The sequence below is a fragment of the Dermacentor variabilis genome, chromosome 1 (assembly GCF_050947875.1).
Source record: "Dermacentor variabilis isolate Ectoservices chromosome 1, ASM5094787v1, whole genome shotgun sequence".
Classification (NCBI taxonomy): domain Eukaryota; kingdom Metazoa; phylum Arthropoda; class Arachnida; order Ixodida; family Ixodidae; genus Dermacentor; species Dermacentor variabilis.
Window position 1 is genome coordinate 209,427,212 of NC_134568.1, and position 17,921 is coordinate 209,445,132.

The 17,921-nt window shown below is 46.7% G+C and overlaps 1 protein-coding gene across 1 annotated transcript in view; it reads left to right on the top strand.

The window, feature by feature from the left end:
• LOC142591875 (annulin-like) overlaps positions 1-17,921 on the top strand; it is a 109,474-nt gene that overhangs the window by 43,579 nt on the left and 47,974 nt on the right. The window lies entirely within an intron of this gene.

Consider the following 17,921-nt stretch of genomic DNA (forward strand, 5'->3'; position numbering starts at 1 on the left):
GTACACACTTCAGTTCCCGAAACTTTGAGTTGCTTACGCAAGGACGGCTTGCGGAGGCACAACAACGAGGCTGTCTACCTCTCGGCATGCAGCTCATTAAATCTCCGAGACGGTATTTCTGAAAGGTGAGCGCACTCTCGCTCTCTAAAAAAAAAAAAAAAACGAGAGAGAGAGAGAGGGAGAGAGAGAAAAGAAGAGACTTCGCGGAATCATGAAGCATTTATTGTCACACTTGTTGCTAGGTTCCCGGCACCTTTATTTAATAAGAGACAAGCTGTAGTTGCGCGATCATTCTGTGGATGTGGTTAATCTGAACTTCTCTTGCACGGTTCATTTGCAAGGAAAATCATCACATTTTATGCATACGCAATTAGAACGTGGTATAACGGAATGACTGCGGCTAGGTTTTGCGTGTAACAACTAACTGCAATAGCCCGTAACTGGAATTCAGGGCCCGCATTTACAAAAACGTTTGCGCGCTAGAATTGTTTGTGAGAGCAGATTCCAGCCATTCGTGATGTTGCACTTATCATTAGAGAAAGCGGCCAGCCAAAGGCAAGTAGCATTCACGCCCGAAATGCTTGTTGAATTCGGCCCCAGACTCACCGTGTTTGGTGCGCCCGTATAGCTCTAGGATGTTCAGAACAATTTCCACCGTCATCACGTGGATGTTGTGAAATTGCGGCACTGGCTGCGCTTCGCATATTTTAAAATTAAATTATGGGGTTTTACGTGCCAAAACCACGATCTGATTATGAGGCACGCCGTAGTATAGCGGACTCCGGATTAATTTTGACCACCTGGGGTTCTTTAACGTGCACCTAAATCAAAGTACACAGGTGTTTTTGTGTTTCGCCCCCATCGATGCGCGGCCGCCGTGGCCGGGACTTGATCCCGCGACCTCGTGTTTGCTTACCAGCGCAACACCAAAGCCGCCTAGCAACCACGACGGGTACTTTGTATACTGTAATACTCGATGTCACAACGCCTCAATTTTCAGCGTTGGTGTTCTTATGGTAATAGCAAATTAACAATAAAGTTAGCAAAGAAGAGAGGATATCGCTCACTTTGTCTTGATCAACTTTACTAAGTATCACCGTCCGCCGCATTGGCTGAGTGACTATATGGAGTTGTGCTGCCAAGCACGAGGTCGATGGTTCGATTCCCGGCCGCAGCGGTCGCATTCCGATGGGGGCGGAATGGAAAAAGAAAAGGGCCACTCGTGTACCGTGCTTTGGGTGCACGTTAAAGAACCCTGTGGTTGTTCAAAATTGCTCCGGAGCGCTCCACGCACTCGGCGTTCCTCATAATCCACTGCGCAGTTTCGGGACGTTAAACCCCTTAATTGAATTGGTTTAACCTAGCTTTATCAAGCCTTTTGGTTGACCTAAGTTAGGCACATAAACCTTTGCGATACTTTCTCTAGCGTACTCAGTAAGACACAGTATTATATAGCCTTCGCTAAAAGTGTCGAATCAACTGCGCGAGTCACCCGCGGTGGCGCTCTGAAGTGAAGGAAGTGGCGATGGCTGACCCCTTATCCCGTGTTATTGTAAAGCAACCAAACCTCGTTTTTTGTTTCTGTTTCTGACATTGCGGAGCTTGTGCTTGACAATGATGCGCGCCAGATTTCGGGGCGGCGTCAGATAAGGTGTCGGATGCAGATAAGGTGTCGTGAGCACTTCTGCCCGAGCCCAAATCCGTGCTGTTTTGGGGGCATGAACAGTTCAAACAAAGCTCACGATGTGCACACGAATCGGAGAAAGCGACGCACTAGAGCAAAAGAAACGTACGATGGCGGGACAGAATACGTGAATCTTTTGATTTGAAATAGTTGTTTTTCATTGGACAGCCACTTTCGTTAATAACTTGAGTATCACGATTGGTGAACCTCTCTATTTATGAAATGCTATGGTGTACGGACTGCTTTATGAATAACAGCATATCTTACGAGTCCGTAAAAGGGACATTACGTCGAATGATCGATTATTGTTCTTTCACGAGAACCGTGAATCACTCTTGAATTAAACTTGGTTTATGTTAGGAAGTTAAACGTGCAAAATGAACTTTTCTGTGATTCTTCAAAAGTACAAGTTTTATTACGGAATAAAACTTGCAGTTTATTAGACATGCATTATTGCGATATAAGACTAATGGTGATGAGGCCATGGTTGCGGAACTTGCTGGAGTAAAAAATAAAATGAGTTGCCACATATTGCAGCTCGATACGATGCCAGATTTATTTATGCACCGCGCATGTTAGAATTTCGCATATATGGACGTCTGCTTTAAGAAGGCCATTCGTAACGGCCTCCTTGTCTTGAGAAAGCGCTTAGTGACGCTTCAGCGTAACTAGGTAAACATAGCGTTGCAATCACTTGTACGAGGGAGTTATTTCCGCTATTTGTGATCCTCTATTCGTCGAAACTTGTCTACCAATACGGCGACCGGCAGACGGATTCTTGTGCAAAGAAAACTGAGCTCGCTGTAAGGCTCCAGACTTCTGTTTTGCTTTTTGCCTATAGTTTTGCTGACTTGCTGCCGCTAGTGGTAACTACGACTTGCAGTGAGTGTATATGCATCTCCTCAAGTACGGTTGGAGGCCGCGGAATCCCGCGAAGGACGATGAATGGAGGTATGGGGTGGCTCACCCGCCATTCGATTGGGCGAACAGTGCGGTACACATTTAATTTCGAAGGATTTTACGCGACTCACGTGTTTCGTAACCCTTTTCAAATCGTCCGCATTATAATGGCACGCAGCTTTGCTCACGAGTTGCATTCGTGCGGCCTGTTTTCCTGCTCCCTCACTGTTCCATCCAGCGCAGTGGCTCATAAGAGGTAGGCACCCCCTTTACCTTTCCCAATAGCAGAAACTCCTCCGGACCGCTCAAAAACAGTCCATTGGTGGGAATCGAGGACTGATCCCCCGTATCTTCCACCTGTTCGCTTCCTTAGCATTCGTCTATAAGCAACGCGATCTTGGCCACGAATTGAGCTCTCGCTCGGCTCCGCCGCCGAGCGTTAATCGTCGTCGCCTAATCGCCCGAGCGGGGGGTACAGCAGGCACGCGTTATTGCGCCGATGACGCGGCGGCCCGCTGGTGCGTCGCTCGTCGCGAGCCTCGCCCACCGCGCGCCGACGACGGAGGCGCGAGGTTGCGCGCCCACGTCGGCCCGCGCGCTCGCGACGAATTCTTTGCGCTTCCTGGCGCGACCGTCGGCCGCACCGTGTTCGAGCCTCGCGCAGCGGCTTCCGACGCTGCACGTGGGCGACAGAGAACCTGCAGTGAAATACAGGCGAGAAAAGTGCTTTGGCAGTGTTTGGACATTTGCTGCGTAGTTCGCCATTGTGAAATCCTCACTGCTGCCGCGCCGCCGGAAGTCGGGGGTGATCTGCGTCTCCTGCTCGCCTTGCGGGGACATATTAGTGGCGCCACATGAACGGAGCCCCGCAGTCTACTGAGCGCCGTTCCTGGCTTGCGTATATTTTTTGATTGGAACTCCCACCTTCGGTTGTTCTTCCTGGCGCTTCATGTTTGCACGGCGAGCCGGGCAAACGACGGGCTGCCGGCTTTTCCGGTGAAAGCGCGGAGACGTGTTGGTTCTAGGAGGGAAAAATAGGCGCCGTAATGTGTGCGTATGCGTGTGTTGGAAGCGCTGGCCATTCGCGAAACTATGAGGGGTTGTCTCAATGCACGCGTGGCGGCAGGTGGCGGACGGGTTGCGCAACGCGGCTGTGTGCTTGCGCGCGAGGTTGCCCCCATCTTCTCGTCCTTACCCTCTGCGCACGTATAGCTTACGGAACACCGGCTAACCCTGCCGAAGGAAATTTCGCGGAAACGACGCCTTTTTTTCCGGTTATTCTTGCTTCCGCGAGCTGTCGGCGCACGTTGTTGACTCTGCGGCGGTGGCTTAGCGTTTCTTGCAGGCGTCAGAAACAGTATTTCTACTCTTTATTTGCCGCACACGTTAAGCCACGTGACACCTGTGTAACGCGCAACTGCTATCGCAGACCCGAATTAAAATGATGCCTGGAATGGTTTAAAAACAAAACTGTGGGCAAGCGTTACACAAAACAATAATAAAATATAAAGAAAAATACGCGTAAAAACAGCTAATAAAAAGGAGACTTAACTGGGTGACACCAGAGAAAGAATTCCAAGGACGCGGTGCTGAACCGCAAGGTATAGGCTGTGTTCTTGTGGTTCTTTCTGTTGTTCTCTGTCATGCTGTTAAGTTACTTTTTAACAAGATGCACATACCACCCAGACCAACTGAGCACGTCCTTAAATAACTCTGTGGTTTGAAAGGGACAGTAGTTTGAAGCAAAGAACAGGGCTGCTGGAAAAATTTAGGGTAAATGGAAATTGATGATCCGTGCGCCTCGTCATTACGCTTACAGGCCCAGTGAACCAGGGCCCGTATTTGGAAATAAAGTTCTTACGCTAACCACGAGCATGTTTCCAGCTAATGGCGCTTTTGAACATATTGTCGGCAGAGGCGACTTGCCAATGGCAAACAGTTCTGACGAACGCAAAGCTTTCTGGACTCGCACCCTGCTATACACTCGGAGAGGACGTAGGTTCGGGAAATCAGCGTGTTCGACAGTGCTCTGTGCTCACAACTTATGGCCATACATTCGGATCCGAGCCTTGTGTATAATTTGGGAATACACAAATTAGGTTCAGGCCAGATCATGCATTGACAAGATCTGAAACAAATCTGTTGCTATGGACTTTCACTTGCAATGTAACCATATATTGCTCTAAAACATTAGCTGTTATTTTTTCCCCAACTTTTGACGTCGACTCACGCAGGCCGACACTGCTGCTTCAGCATGCTTTTATTTACTGGTCGGCTCGCTGTGCGAAAGAAAGAAAAAAAAAAGTGTGGGGCATAGGTGGGGTCGGAAGAGCGGTGGGCTGTGTTTACAATCGTCGAAATGTCCTGCTCCAAAAGTGCTTCGACCGGGCCTAGTTGGTAGGGCATGACTGCTCCAGGCATAGGCGCCGACTACGAAGGGGTGGGGAGGGGGAGGCGCTCCCCCACCCCTCAAGTGTCATTACCAGAGTTCTGTTACCCAGATCATTAGACGCTTCTTTTGAGTTGCCTCTACCCTTTCACTTAAAATTTTATTGTGGCTAAGAGCTTACTGCATCATTGTTGGCACGGACGTGCACGGCTTTTAATTCATAGTTTGGTTTTATTTCTGCCAATCCTGACAATAGGACGATCAGCACATTGCACTGTAAGAATGTTTACAGCGTTAAGGGTGTTTTCTTGTCGCACTAGTAACACCCTTACCGTTAGGGCCTTACAAAAATTTGTAGAGACCGACAACGGAGCTCTATCTAGACGTTCAATGACAAAAGATGTAGTTCAAACCTATGTAACCATTTTGACAGCCTTGGGCGCATAGAAATATCTGACAGGAGAGTTTCATACATCTCTCTGTGGAATTCTCTTGTCGGATATTTCAGTGCTCTCAAGGCTGTCATAATGATTACATATTGTTCAACTACGTCTGGAGGCGTCTCCCGCGTGGTGTTTTTATTGAGCGCCGACAGCCAAACTTATGAGGAGCGCGCCGCGTTGCCCCTCATCATGTCCTTCATATATTACGCAAACAAAGCGCTTCCGACAGATGGCGACTTCGTAAGTCCTCGCCGCCATTACCAACATATGACGCAACGACAAAGTGCTGCTTCTAAATCCAGGTGGCTTCGAGTACTAATGAAGTTAGAACTCTTAAAGGTATAGAAGCTGTAGGGAATCTTGGAGAAATCAGCTGACGCGTGCAATTCTCCATGCCGCATATCAGACTAACTCCTTTTTTAAAAGGTCATGCATATTTGAAATAGCGCTACCACAGGAACAAGCCATGCTGTCTTGGAGGTGCTGCTTAAAAGTAAATGAATATAGACCGTTTTTTCATGGGCGCCACCATATTGCTACACAGTGGCGTCATCTATGGGCAGTCGACATGCTGGATTGGGCGAGCGCTCCGTTTTGCATGGCAGGTATACGCTCGGCGGTAGTTGCTGGAATTTGTTTTCGCGCTCGTGTGGCCTATTTAGTGTGACGTGGCGTCTTCTACGTGGAAAAAGGTTCTGTGAGAGGTACTGAAGTGGTTTAAGTCAGTATGGCCCGACTTTCTGCTGGCGTTGAGGCGGACGGAGCACGCCGCGCGATGTGTGTGCGCATGTTTGAGCTATACAGTTAACCTCGGAGATCAATTGTGCATTTCTGAAAGTTCCGTTCACTAATGTGACCTTATTGCAGTATTATTCTCTAGTTCTAAGCTGCACTTTAGGAGCAATGAAACATACGCGACGATCGTAACAGCGTGGGTACCGTTCTGCTAAGATAGTAGCTGTGCTGTTATACTTTGACAAGCGTTCAAACTGTTGGCTGCAGATAACATTGCCTGACTACTTGGTTCGGTGAATGAGGTTTTCACCCATGAATTTCACCCATGTTTTGGTTAGTAATAATAGCATACCTTACAGTGTGAATTAAGCTTGTCCATCAAAGCGGCCATTTACGAACTGCGTGAGCTTCATATATGCACTGGTAGGTGCTGTATTACAGATATCTTTGTTCTATATAGCACATGGTCCAAGCATACGGCATCAGCGTTTATAGATCTATAAACGTTGTGTGGCGTGACTACGCGAGGTCGCATTGCGGCGTTAGCCCGTTTTCTCTTTTTCGATAAAGAGGATGATAACCAAATTTTCTTTTTCGGTTGTGTTCGTTCCGTTCTCTACGACGCACTAACACGTGTTACTAAAATTTTGCCTTCAAAAATAGCCATCGCATACTTTTTATGCGATCCATCTCACATATTATGGCTTTACAGGGCAAAAAGGCAATGCCGAAGCACAGAGCTTATACATCCATTGTGCTGGTTTACCAACCGCAGTGATCGCTGTGTTGAGCAGTGCCATGGGCCTCATGAAGGAAGGCTAGCGTAGAAATATAGTGATTTCAAGCCTACTAAACTTGAAATGCGTGAGAACGATGCCGGTGTATCACAAATACTTGATAGCGCCTGCCGCTTAGATGTTTCGTGGTTGCCTTAGGTTGTCCATACACGACCATGCGCTCTTATGTTTTAGTCCCTACGCCAAGCGATCAGATAATGAGCAGGTTTACCATTTCATGCTGGTGATACAGAGTCACCGGTTCTCTTCGTTGAATCAAAACCGATATACGCAAAATAGTTCACAACACATACACACACCGCGGCCGATAATACGCGTCACATGTTTGCGCCCTCAAGAGATTTCCGCGTATACTGTAGTTAGCGTTGCTCCGAAAGGCCTCCCTGACGACCTTATATGAACGGACATTGCGCAAATTTTACAAAGCACGGTCCAAAATACCTCGAAATCGTTCCGCAGCACGCGACAGCAATACTTTCAAGCAGCGCCGCGCCGGATCGAACAAGCCAGAGAGGAGGAAAGGCTCGCCGTGCGCCCTTTCCTCCTCGCCCGATGAAAAGGTCCTACCGCCGAACGTGGATCCACAGTTTCGAGTGACTGTTAGTGTGGTCACGTCACACGAATCACATTTCTGCATAGGCAGAGTCGGATATTACGAGCACAAGAAATGTGTGCATCTACAGGCAGCGCTGTGTGGCACGAACGCGCATCAAGCGATCGTTTCAGTTATACACACGAGGCATCTCGAATCCACACAATACACACTTTCCGGTCCCCGGAACTCTATCATTTCATGCCTTCCCCTCCCTTAATGACCGCTCGGTGCTGCGAAAAACGCGCAGTACCCCGACTTAAGACAGAGGAGAAAAGACGCGACAGGGGCCACAGACAAAACAGAGTCGATATGGTGAAGTAGTTTATTTAAAAAGGGTTCACAGTTCAATAAACGTAGTATAAAGTCACTTGTTGCTGCTCTTGACTTGTCCATTCCGTTATTAATAATGCGCAGTGGCGCTTGTCATGTCTTTTGTTCATGTTGTCCCCGGTCGCTCTGCCATGAATTGTTCAAGTGAGAATTGGCCCAGCAACAGATGCCTTCATCCTTGCTGCTGCATCATTAAACACTGTTCCCAAGCCATTTTGACGTGGCCGAGTGTGCCAGGCAAGCACCAGCCAGAGGTGCACGATCTTTCCAGCAAAACGTCCGCGTGGGCTGATGGTCGGAATGAGGCGCGTAGGCCCAGTTGGTTGACGCCCAGGCGGAGGTGGTGCGTCGTCTTCCGCTACGCAGCAGAAAGGGCACGCATTGTTCACGTCTGAATCGTCCGCATTTCTCGCGTCTGCCATACATCACCGCCGCCACGCGCAGCGCGCGTAAAGCGGATCGCGCTGCTCGCCTGCTGCTCGTGCCTCCCGACCGAGGCCATCGGGGAAAGAGAAAGCTACTGAATTGCAACCTTTGCCAACAAGCCGTCGACAGCAAACGAAGACGCCTTGTCGCTAACGGCTTCGAAGGCAACACTGGAAAACGTGAAAGAGATAGGCGTCACTGAAGCGCTTCGGCGACCGACCGACGATCGGTGCTGACATTGTGGACCCAGATACAACTTATTAGAGCGGCATTCCTGTGAAGAAGCCTTCAACCATACCGTTCGCGCAACGCCCTCAAAATTCGGTCATGTCCAGTTCCTTTCTCTGTCGTTTAGCATGCAAATTCATGCTCTTACTAAGAGAAAAAGAAATAAAACAGAAGCTTGCACTGCGACGCTTTGACCTAGACAATTCGTGGGCCACCGCGTCCATCTCCACCCAGACCTTGTCTCACCTGCAGATAGCGCGACAGTTAGAGTTCTGGGCAAGTAATCATGTCAAGTATATTTTCCTCAATTCGACAGAAAGATCTCGTCAGAGAACAGCTCCTATGCAGTGGCGTAACACTGAGACATATTTGGGAAGAAGGGCGTCCGAATATTAAAATGCTTTGCTGCCGTCAGATTCCCTGTGCCTTGACAGAATCGCGTTACAATATTTAGGAACCTTAGAAAATTTCTTGCACGCTACGGCGAGTCTGCGTAAAATGCCGACTTTCGATTAGCACCAACTCAACACCTCCATTGTTCCTGTTAATGCAGTCCAAGAGAAAGACGGGCAGCAAGCCAATTCACCATTCTGGCTAGAATCGTATTCAGCGCTGCCTGGAATGCGGGGCATGTTTCCTGTTTGCGGTTCACTCAACTATCCGCCCTAAACTGCTGCATTTTCACAAGGGAGGACCAGACGGTCGACTCGTCGGGTTATTTCTGAACCATCCGGCGATTGTTGTTCTTGCGTCAGTGCGGGGAGACCATTCGGGCGGTGAAGGTGAAGGGTGGGACTAGAGTGCAGCAGCAGGTTCGCTTGTTTTCGGGTTTTAGCTTTATGCTGCCACTGAGTTCTCCCAGTCTTTCCCGGCGCACGAGACCAGCATTGACATAATCGAGACACTAGCGCGAAATAGAAATTATGGGAGAAGTGACAAAAGACGAGAATGAGTTTCAACACCTAATGGATTTTATTACAGTATTTTGAACGTCTTTTTACGTCCTAAAAAAAAAAGCAGCTGCACTCATGCCCACTAACGTACTGTCACGCAGGAATGAAAAGGGAACGGGTATATAAAAAGAAGCAGAAAGCTGCTTACGCTTAATTACTTTGTATTGTGATGTGTGATCGGCCTGTATCTTGAAGATATATAATTGCACTCTAGCTGTAGAATTAACCAAGTGTGCCTCAATTAATCACAGCAGTTTCCCACAACATATAGCGACAAGGAAAAGGGAAATCCACCTTCTAGCTTGTTTTGGTGCTTAGTTACGACGTGATACTAGACGCATGCATGTAGAGTACAAAGTTCGTAGGCGTTCGTAGATAACTGTGGGGACAGGTGGTCACCGTTCCAAGCGCGTTGTCACAGCTTACGTTGCTGGCGGGATGGGGTACCGATCCCGAATATGAACTGAAAACGTACCCGAACTGAAACTTTGGCGGGAAGTGACTCCAAAACTGGATCAATATATTTAGTAGTTACTTGAGCCCGAGCCGAACCTGCACCAGAAAAGTATAACCATTACCCGCTCATGATAAAAAAGAAAAGTGAGGCATTACAGGGCAGCGCGGTAGCCAACAAATGCCCGTTATGTTACCAAAACTACATTCCTGTCCTTCCTCAGGCACACCCCATTAACAACCAGTTTGACTGCCCAGCAGTAGTTTGTACGCGCGATTCGAGACAGATGTTGTCTATATACCGTAAACTACAGGCGCCTAGGGCCGAGACACTTCTATACTTCAGAAATCAAACCATGCCAGCTTGGTTATGGTTTTCAAGTCTCCGATGGATCACCATTTGTGTTACATCATCGTTTGGTCGTAAAACTAAAAAACCAGCCGTAAAATACAAAAATAGAAGAAAGCGAACGTGATTGTCGTTACTAGAAGGAGGCACGCCAGGAAATATGCAAAGCAGATAATGCGCTCGCGGAGGGAACACGGCGAGCCAACCGCGAGGAGCTAGCTGTGTGTCATAATCCTTAATCGCACAGTGCCATAGGCGTATAGCTTTCATTTTACCGGGGAGGGGGGAAGGGGGTGTTGGGGCACGACAAATTCCCGTAAATATATATATATATATATATATATATACCTTTAATAACAGTTGCACTTGAAGAAACTTCGTGTGACCTCGAAGAATTGTTCACTGGAGTGATGAGTATTTACAAGACCTCATAGTAGGAGAGAGTCCAATTTCTAGGCCAGACTTCCCTAGCACCACCAGGAATCTAGCGTCTCTCGGTGGTGCAATCCTCCCTCCTGTAATTGTCTTATACTTCGCTATCACTTTAACCGCTTCGCCATTCCGGCGAAACTGCAGCCTCTCTTTTCTTATTTCTTTTTACTGTGAGTCTGAGTATAAGCGCTGCTGTGCATGTCTGCTATTGATTCTGATTTCTAATGAATCCGGCTTGGACTCATTTTGGTTGCTGAGTGAATTTATATATATATATATATATATATATATATATATATATATATATATATATATATATATATAATATATATATTTGACATCTGAATGCAAATGGCGATGTTTCCATCCCTAACAAATGTTGTAAATTATTAGGAGAGCTTTTCTTTTTTCTGGGTGCGGGGTGAGGGGAGGTGGAGTCCTTACCATTGACTACTGGAAAGGGAATTAATCAATACTGAAACACTTATCACTCACGTGCACTCCACATGCCGTTGATCAAAGACTCTGCCGAAGGGCTCCCTGATGTCTGCAGGTCTTTTTTTCGGGGTCAAAAAAGCCCACGAAGCAACTTGAAGCGAGTTGAACATGCAGTAACATATTCATTCTCTAGGCATAGGCTATCCATACCATTAGAAATAATTGTTGGTTGGTTACCTCTTTCTCTTCAAAAAATATAATAAGCTTTGCCCTGTGTATATATTTAAATAAGTTGTCAGTGCATGGTGTTTACAGTGGAAACGAAAAAGAAATGTTGAAGTGAAAAAAATATATATACGGATGAGGTAGCCACCGCTGGTGCTTCTAATGCGCTTGTCATCCCGTTGTCAGGATTTGCAGAAATAAAACCCAAGTATGAATTAAAACCCGTGCGCGTCTGCGCCAACAATGATGCAGTAAGCTTTTAGCCACAATAAAATTTAAAATGAAACAAATGGCCTCAAATCCACGCTGCGACGGTGGTTGGACAGCGAAGCTGTAAACGACAACTAGAACAATTACCCATTGCGATGTTGCTTGAAATTATTCATGTGGCGACATTCACGCGCACTTTACCTAATTATTAGCCTAACAAGTTTCGACGGCTAGTTGGTGCATCTACAATGAGTGGACCAGAGAGAAGAGAAATTCGCCGCTCCTCGTATGCACGCTGCTCTTCAGGAGTCCTCACTGTATGTGACCTCCCATAGCACTGTCACATCACAAATCAATTGCTAAGAGCGGCCTACTTTTACGTACGAAAGTGTAGTTACGTCACTCCCCGCTTCTTATGCTACAGTCAAGCTGTCGTCGCCGCGGCAGCTTGCGCAACAGTAATCTTTTACCGGGAAACGTATGTGGAGAGCGCTACGTACTTCGCATTGCATGTAGGCGCAGGAGCGCCTCATCTTCAATTATGTGGCACGGATGCTTGTTATTTAATTAAGCGTATGCTGTTCTGTATGTTGTATGTGTGATTCCAAAGAACGTATGCACTGTTCATTACACTTCGCTGAGGGCTTCTAGCCTCGGCCTTACAGGGTATGAGCCATAGATGATAGATTTCTGTGTCTGTCGACGTTAAGCTACGAAGAAATCCCTGGATCCTAGCTTCGCTGTAAAAGGCAGACGCAACTCAAAAATAAACCTGAAATGATGTGGGTAACATAACTCTCGTATTTGCACTTTAGTGCGGGGGGTTGGGGTAGACTTCGGTATCACCGGGGGGTGGGCCCCCCCTCCAGCAAACTTTGGAGGGGGTTGCAATAATATGTTTTGCAGGACCGTTCCGCAGGACTTTGCTTTGCACAAAGTTGGAGGCGTTCGGAAAAGTCAAGGCAGTAACTCCTGTCACAGCCAATGGGTTTACGGTAGGAGGAATCGGTGAATCTGCTGTTTTACTATTTCTTTTCTTTCTTTTTTTCGCTTAGTTGCCAAGATAACTATGCTATCATTACTAGCCATAGATACCAAAAACTTAGTCACTATTTTGACAGAAATTTGCTAAGCTTCTTAATAATTAATGGCTGTAAACAATCTTGTGCGCGCAAGATATATCAGGCGAAAAAACGCGCCTGATATAACTGTGCTGCACTGCTTACTCGTGCTTCTTCGCTCCGCTCCGCCATTGTCACTGCTGACAAGGGCCGACTGTTGACGCATAGGACCGCTTTTCTGCTCGCAGGAATATCGAGGCGCCCGGCGCGACTCGAGTTTTGCGTATTGCCTAAGGTGGACGGACAATTTTGAAACATGTTTGGCGGGGCGAGTTGTTGTACTTGGCAATGCCACAGCACTGTTTTGCGCATAGCCAGGGAAAGATTGGCGAGTCAGCAAAACAAGGCGGCGCGTCCGAGCGACCTCGCGAGGGCGCCGCGCGTAAGATGAGCTGCACGGGGCAGAGGCGCTTTACAAGGTCCGCTCGAGCACGCGGTTATTTTGCGACGGCCGGCACCTGGACTTTGTCTAGTGTGCTCCTCCCGCGCTCCTAGCCGGGCGCGCGACCACTCGGCGCGGGCCATGCTTGGAAAGATCGCTCTTCGGAAAGCGCCTTTGTGCCCGCCGCGCGCGGGTGTGCAGCTTCTTACCGCCGTGTATCACCCGGTGTGATTCCGCAAGTCACCGTTACACCATGTCACGACCCATAGGGATCGATTACTACTCGATGCATCGAGTGTTTGACTGAATGTTCGGTAAATGATTCATTCGACGCCTAAAATGACTCCGATGGAATCTGTCTTATTCCAGCCTTCTGGACTATATTTTAACATCTCTGTGCGCCGGCGCTGTTTTTATACACCCTTTTCACCGCGCATCCGTGGTTGACGCGTCCATTACATGCCTCAGCCGGCCTCCGTTTTGCTTCTGTTTACAACGGCAGCGCACGGCACCGGTGCGGCACAGAAAGCCGCTGTTTCGGCGTTTTTCGCCGACAGTCACTGCGTGAACGGCACACAACGTTGGCCAAAGTTTCAGAAGACATGCAGGTGTCGCATCTATCCTTTCGAGCTCTTCACGCGTTGTCCCAATGGTGAGAGCATTGTTGTACGATGCAGGGCTAGAAATATTTTTCCAAGACACAGTGGTACGTACTATTAACCATTGTATTTAATCACTTACTGTCATTCGCTCATCGTTTTAACTTTATTTATAGCCAATGTCTTGGAAGCCACAGGTTGTCATATTGTTGGTTCAGTAGCGCTTTTCGGTGCGATTTCATTTCGTTATTTATTTTCTCACGCGATCACACGTGAATGTGTCGATCGCGCTTGATTTCTTTGTGCTGCCCTCCGTGCAGTAGACATCCATGCTTCGAAGTTTTGTAGTACAGCTTACAGAAAACACGTAATATCGTTCGTCACTCGTTTACCGTGTGGCTCGTGACAAAACATTCAACTCGAACATTCTTACGTAACAGATGTAAACCACTCATTGGTCGGCAGTGGCGTAGCCAGAAATTTCGTTCGGGGGGAGCTCGCGTTACAGCTTGGCCTCCTTTAAGACGAAGCTTTGGGCTCCTATCTAAATACATGTAGAAGGTGAATTCGTTTTTCTCGGCAACCACTGCACCAAATTTGACGAGGTTTGTTGCATTTAAAAGAAAAACGTAAATTCTACTTACTTTTGGTTTCGAATTCCTCCTTTAGGTTGTCGATTCTTTATTAAAAATTGGCAAAAATCGCAAATTTTCAGAAAACTAGACTATCACGTTTAAAACTCTTTTAACTCAACAATAAAAAATATCACAATTCTGTGAATCGCATGTAATAGTACATCCACAGAGGACAAAATTCATATGTCAAAATGAATCTCAAAAATTTAGTATTATCGAAATACTGCTTTTGCAGGACCCTTGTACACCACGTAACCAATTCATTTAATGTACAAATTGTCATACTTAATTTTTCCGCGTTGACTCTTATAATAGATGCCGTTTGAAGAACCGCGATATTTGTTCTTGATGCAGAGCTATTAGTTTGTAAACGTGGTACTTCTATTTTCTTCGCTCTGTCGAATTTTTCAAAATATTTTATACAAAATTCAGGCCCTTAATCGAAATTCCGCTTCAAACAGGTACTAGAATTTAGCTTTCTCTCTTGAATGCAACAAATTTCATTAAAAGCGATTTAGGGGTTATCTCAGGAAAGCCTTTCTGCGTTTTACATGTACTTGAATAGGCCGCGTAAGAGTCGGGCCCGAGCTAAAGCTTCCTCTTAAACAATTTGTCGAGGGTTCAAATACATGAGTAATAACTGCATTGCCATCGCCAAAGACGCTGCAAATAAATTCTTGAACGCTACGCACTGTCAAAACAAGTTTTATGTGTATTTTTTCGTCAAAAGATATACTCGTATGTGCCTAAAATTGTGCCCCAAATAACTGATATCAATGATTATATGTTTTTGTCTATTTAATAAGTAAAAAAATTATCACACAATCTTTAGAACTATATCAATATGAAACCAGCAAAGCAGTGCATGCCATTGATATGAAAAATTTTCAGATGGAAAAATTCAGGTTACTAAATATCCACGAGCTTTTGGAAGTAACCGCTGCAGGTGTAAACACTACCGGAGGTGCACATTGTGTTGCGCCATAAAAAAACTAGGTCCTTAAAAATCGGCATGAAATGAACAAGTCTAGGACAAAGATGTTAATGAAACTTTGTCATTCAAGAACCTTGTTTACATTTCTGTACATATGCAACGGCCAGTGAAAAATTGCAGTGCCGCTGTCATTTATTCTAATGTATTACGCAGAAGCAGCTGTCACCGGTCGTGTATCGTGAGTAATTGCACCAAAATTATTGTCCCAACAGAGAGACGTATATGAAGCCGTGCTGCAAAATATACGAGGGCGAGTAAAATGAAAGTGAGACAATGCGAATATATGACAAACGGAGTACTTTATTTGAAAGTGGTCTCAATCAGCATTTAGACATTTGTCTCATTGACTAACGAGTCGGGTGATTCCCATCTCATAAAACTCCTTGGGTTGCTGCTTCAAAAAATCTGCAACTGACTCTTTCCCGTCATCGTCCGATACGAATCTGTTTCCCTTGAGCTGTTTTTTCATGTCCCAAAATGTGGAAGTCGCAAGGCGACAGGTCTCAGCTGTATGGGGGATGTTGCAGCGTTTCCCACTTGAACGTTGCCAGTTTTGTATTAACCACATCAGCGACGTGGGGACGGGCATTGTCGTGGAACAATTAAAAATTAAATTATGGGATTTTACGTGCCAAAACAACTTTCTGATTATGAGGCACGCCGTAGTGGTGGACTCCAGAAATTTTGACCACCTGGGGTTCCTTAACGTGCACCTAAATCTAAGTACACAGGCGTTTTCGCCCCCATCGAAATGCGGCCACCGTGGCCGGGATTCGATTCCGCGACCTCGTACTCAGCAGCCCAACATAATAGCCAGGTCGTGGATCAAGATGACCACATTCGTCAATTTTCCACGTCCTTTGTTTTTGATTACGACATGCAGCCGATCCGGCGTTTCACAATATCGGAAACGATTGATAGTCTCTCGGGCTTTAGCAAATTCTATAAGTAATGGCTCCTGACGATAAAAAAAAAGTGAACAACACTTTTCCGGCAGAAATGACAGTGTTTGCTTTCTTTTGGGGTGGTGAATTCGAATGTTTACACTGTAAGCTTTGCCGTCGTGTTTCAGGCTCGTAGTAGTGGAACCATGGTTCGTCCCCGATCCCAATTGCAGACAAGAAGTTGTTACCCTCATTGTGATACCGGATCAGATGAGTCAAGGCAGCGCCGAACTTCTCCATCTTCTGGCGGTGGTTCAAAATATTGGGCATCCATTGCACATACAAGAGCCGATAACCGAGATGCTCATGAATTATGGTGTGAACCGAACCATGACGGTTGTTCATACGCTCTGCTAGTTCCTTGATGCTTATCCTCCGTTCTTGTCTCATCAGCTCATCAACCTTTTCAATTTTGTTGGGGGTGGTTGTACGATGGCCTTAGCCCGGTCTTGGATCGTCTTTGCAACTTTCACGTCCTTCTTTCAACCGTTTGCTCCAACGCGTCACAGTGGCCAATGAAATGCAATGTTCAACGTACACGGCAGTCATACGGCGACTAATTTCTTTTTGGGAAACACCTTCAGCTGTCAGAAACCTCACGGCACCACGCTGCTCAACATCTGAAGCGTCCATTATGTCACGCAACCATGTTCAACCCAATGTATGAGAGCATTAAGGAACATTTACCCTCACACCTGCGTGTCACTTGTGTAAATGAAAAAGGCCTGTGTGTTACGCGCATGCCTCGCAGATAACGAACCAAACCATTATTGCGCGGGGTGGGTAGGCTCACTTTACGAACCAAATCATTATTGCGCGGGGTGGGTAGGCTCACTTTCATCTGACTCGCCCTCGTTCATTAGAAATGCGAATATACAAATGCTTGATAAAGGGCAAAAGTGTCACTGGAAAGAAAGTTCACTGCACGTACACACAAAACCTCGCAACAAGATATTTGAATATACGTATAAGTCTTCAATAAATCTACGTATCTAAGAAAATATCAGTGTATATAATGCGTCGAACAAGGCAAATAAACATGTTGCTCTATCACAGGTTCACAACATCCTAGATCCCGCCCCCATTCCATCCACTCCCCTCGATGTATCGCGCGCGATGGAAGGCGGCGCACTTGCTCCCGCTTTTCTCCTTTGCGCACACAAGACATAGCCACCATCGTCGGCTCACCTATTCTTACCCCCCCCCCCCTACTCTTTCACTCGCACAAACAGCATGCGGCGCGTGGTCACGACGTTATCGCGCTTAGACGTCATACGAAACATTAGGGCGACGCCGACAGCAGGAATGCGCCTGGAGTATTCATATAGTTTCTATCGCAATAATATAATGATGGTATCCAGCAACCGAAGCATGCCGTGGTTGATTACTTCCCGCAAAGGTAGTAACAAGCTGTCACCATGCGACAATTCGCTGCGCCGCAACAATGTATATTTTTTTCTTTTGTGGGACGGGGGCACCGAAATGAAAGAAAAAAAGAACGCAAAGGAGAGTGTGTTGGCCACAATCCAATGCCTACTTTTGCCCCTTAATGTGGCTACCGAATGAATATCGAAGAAAATGTGAGACGTTTGGTTCACCGAGAACCATACGCATATATTGCTAGGTATCCTATACCGGCGAGACAAGACTTTCCGGAGA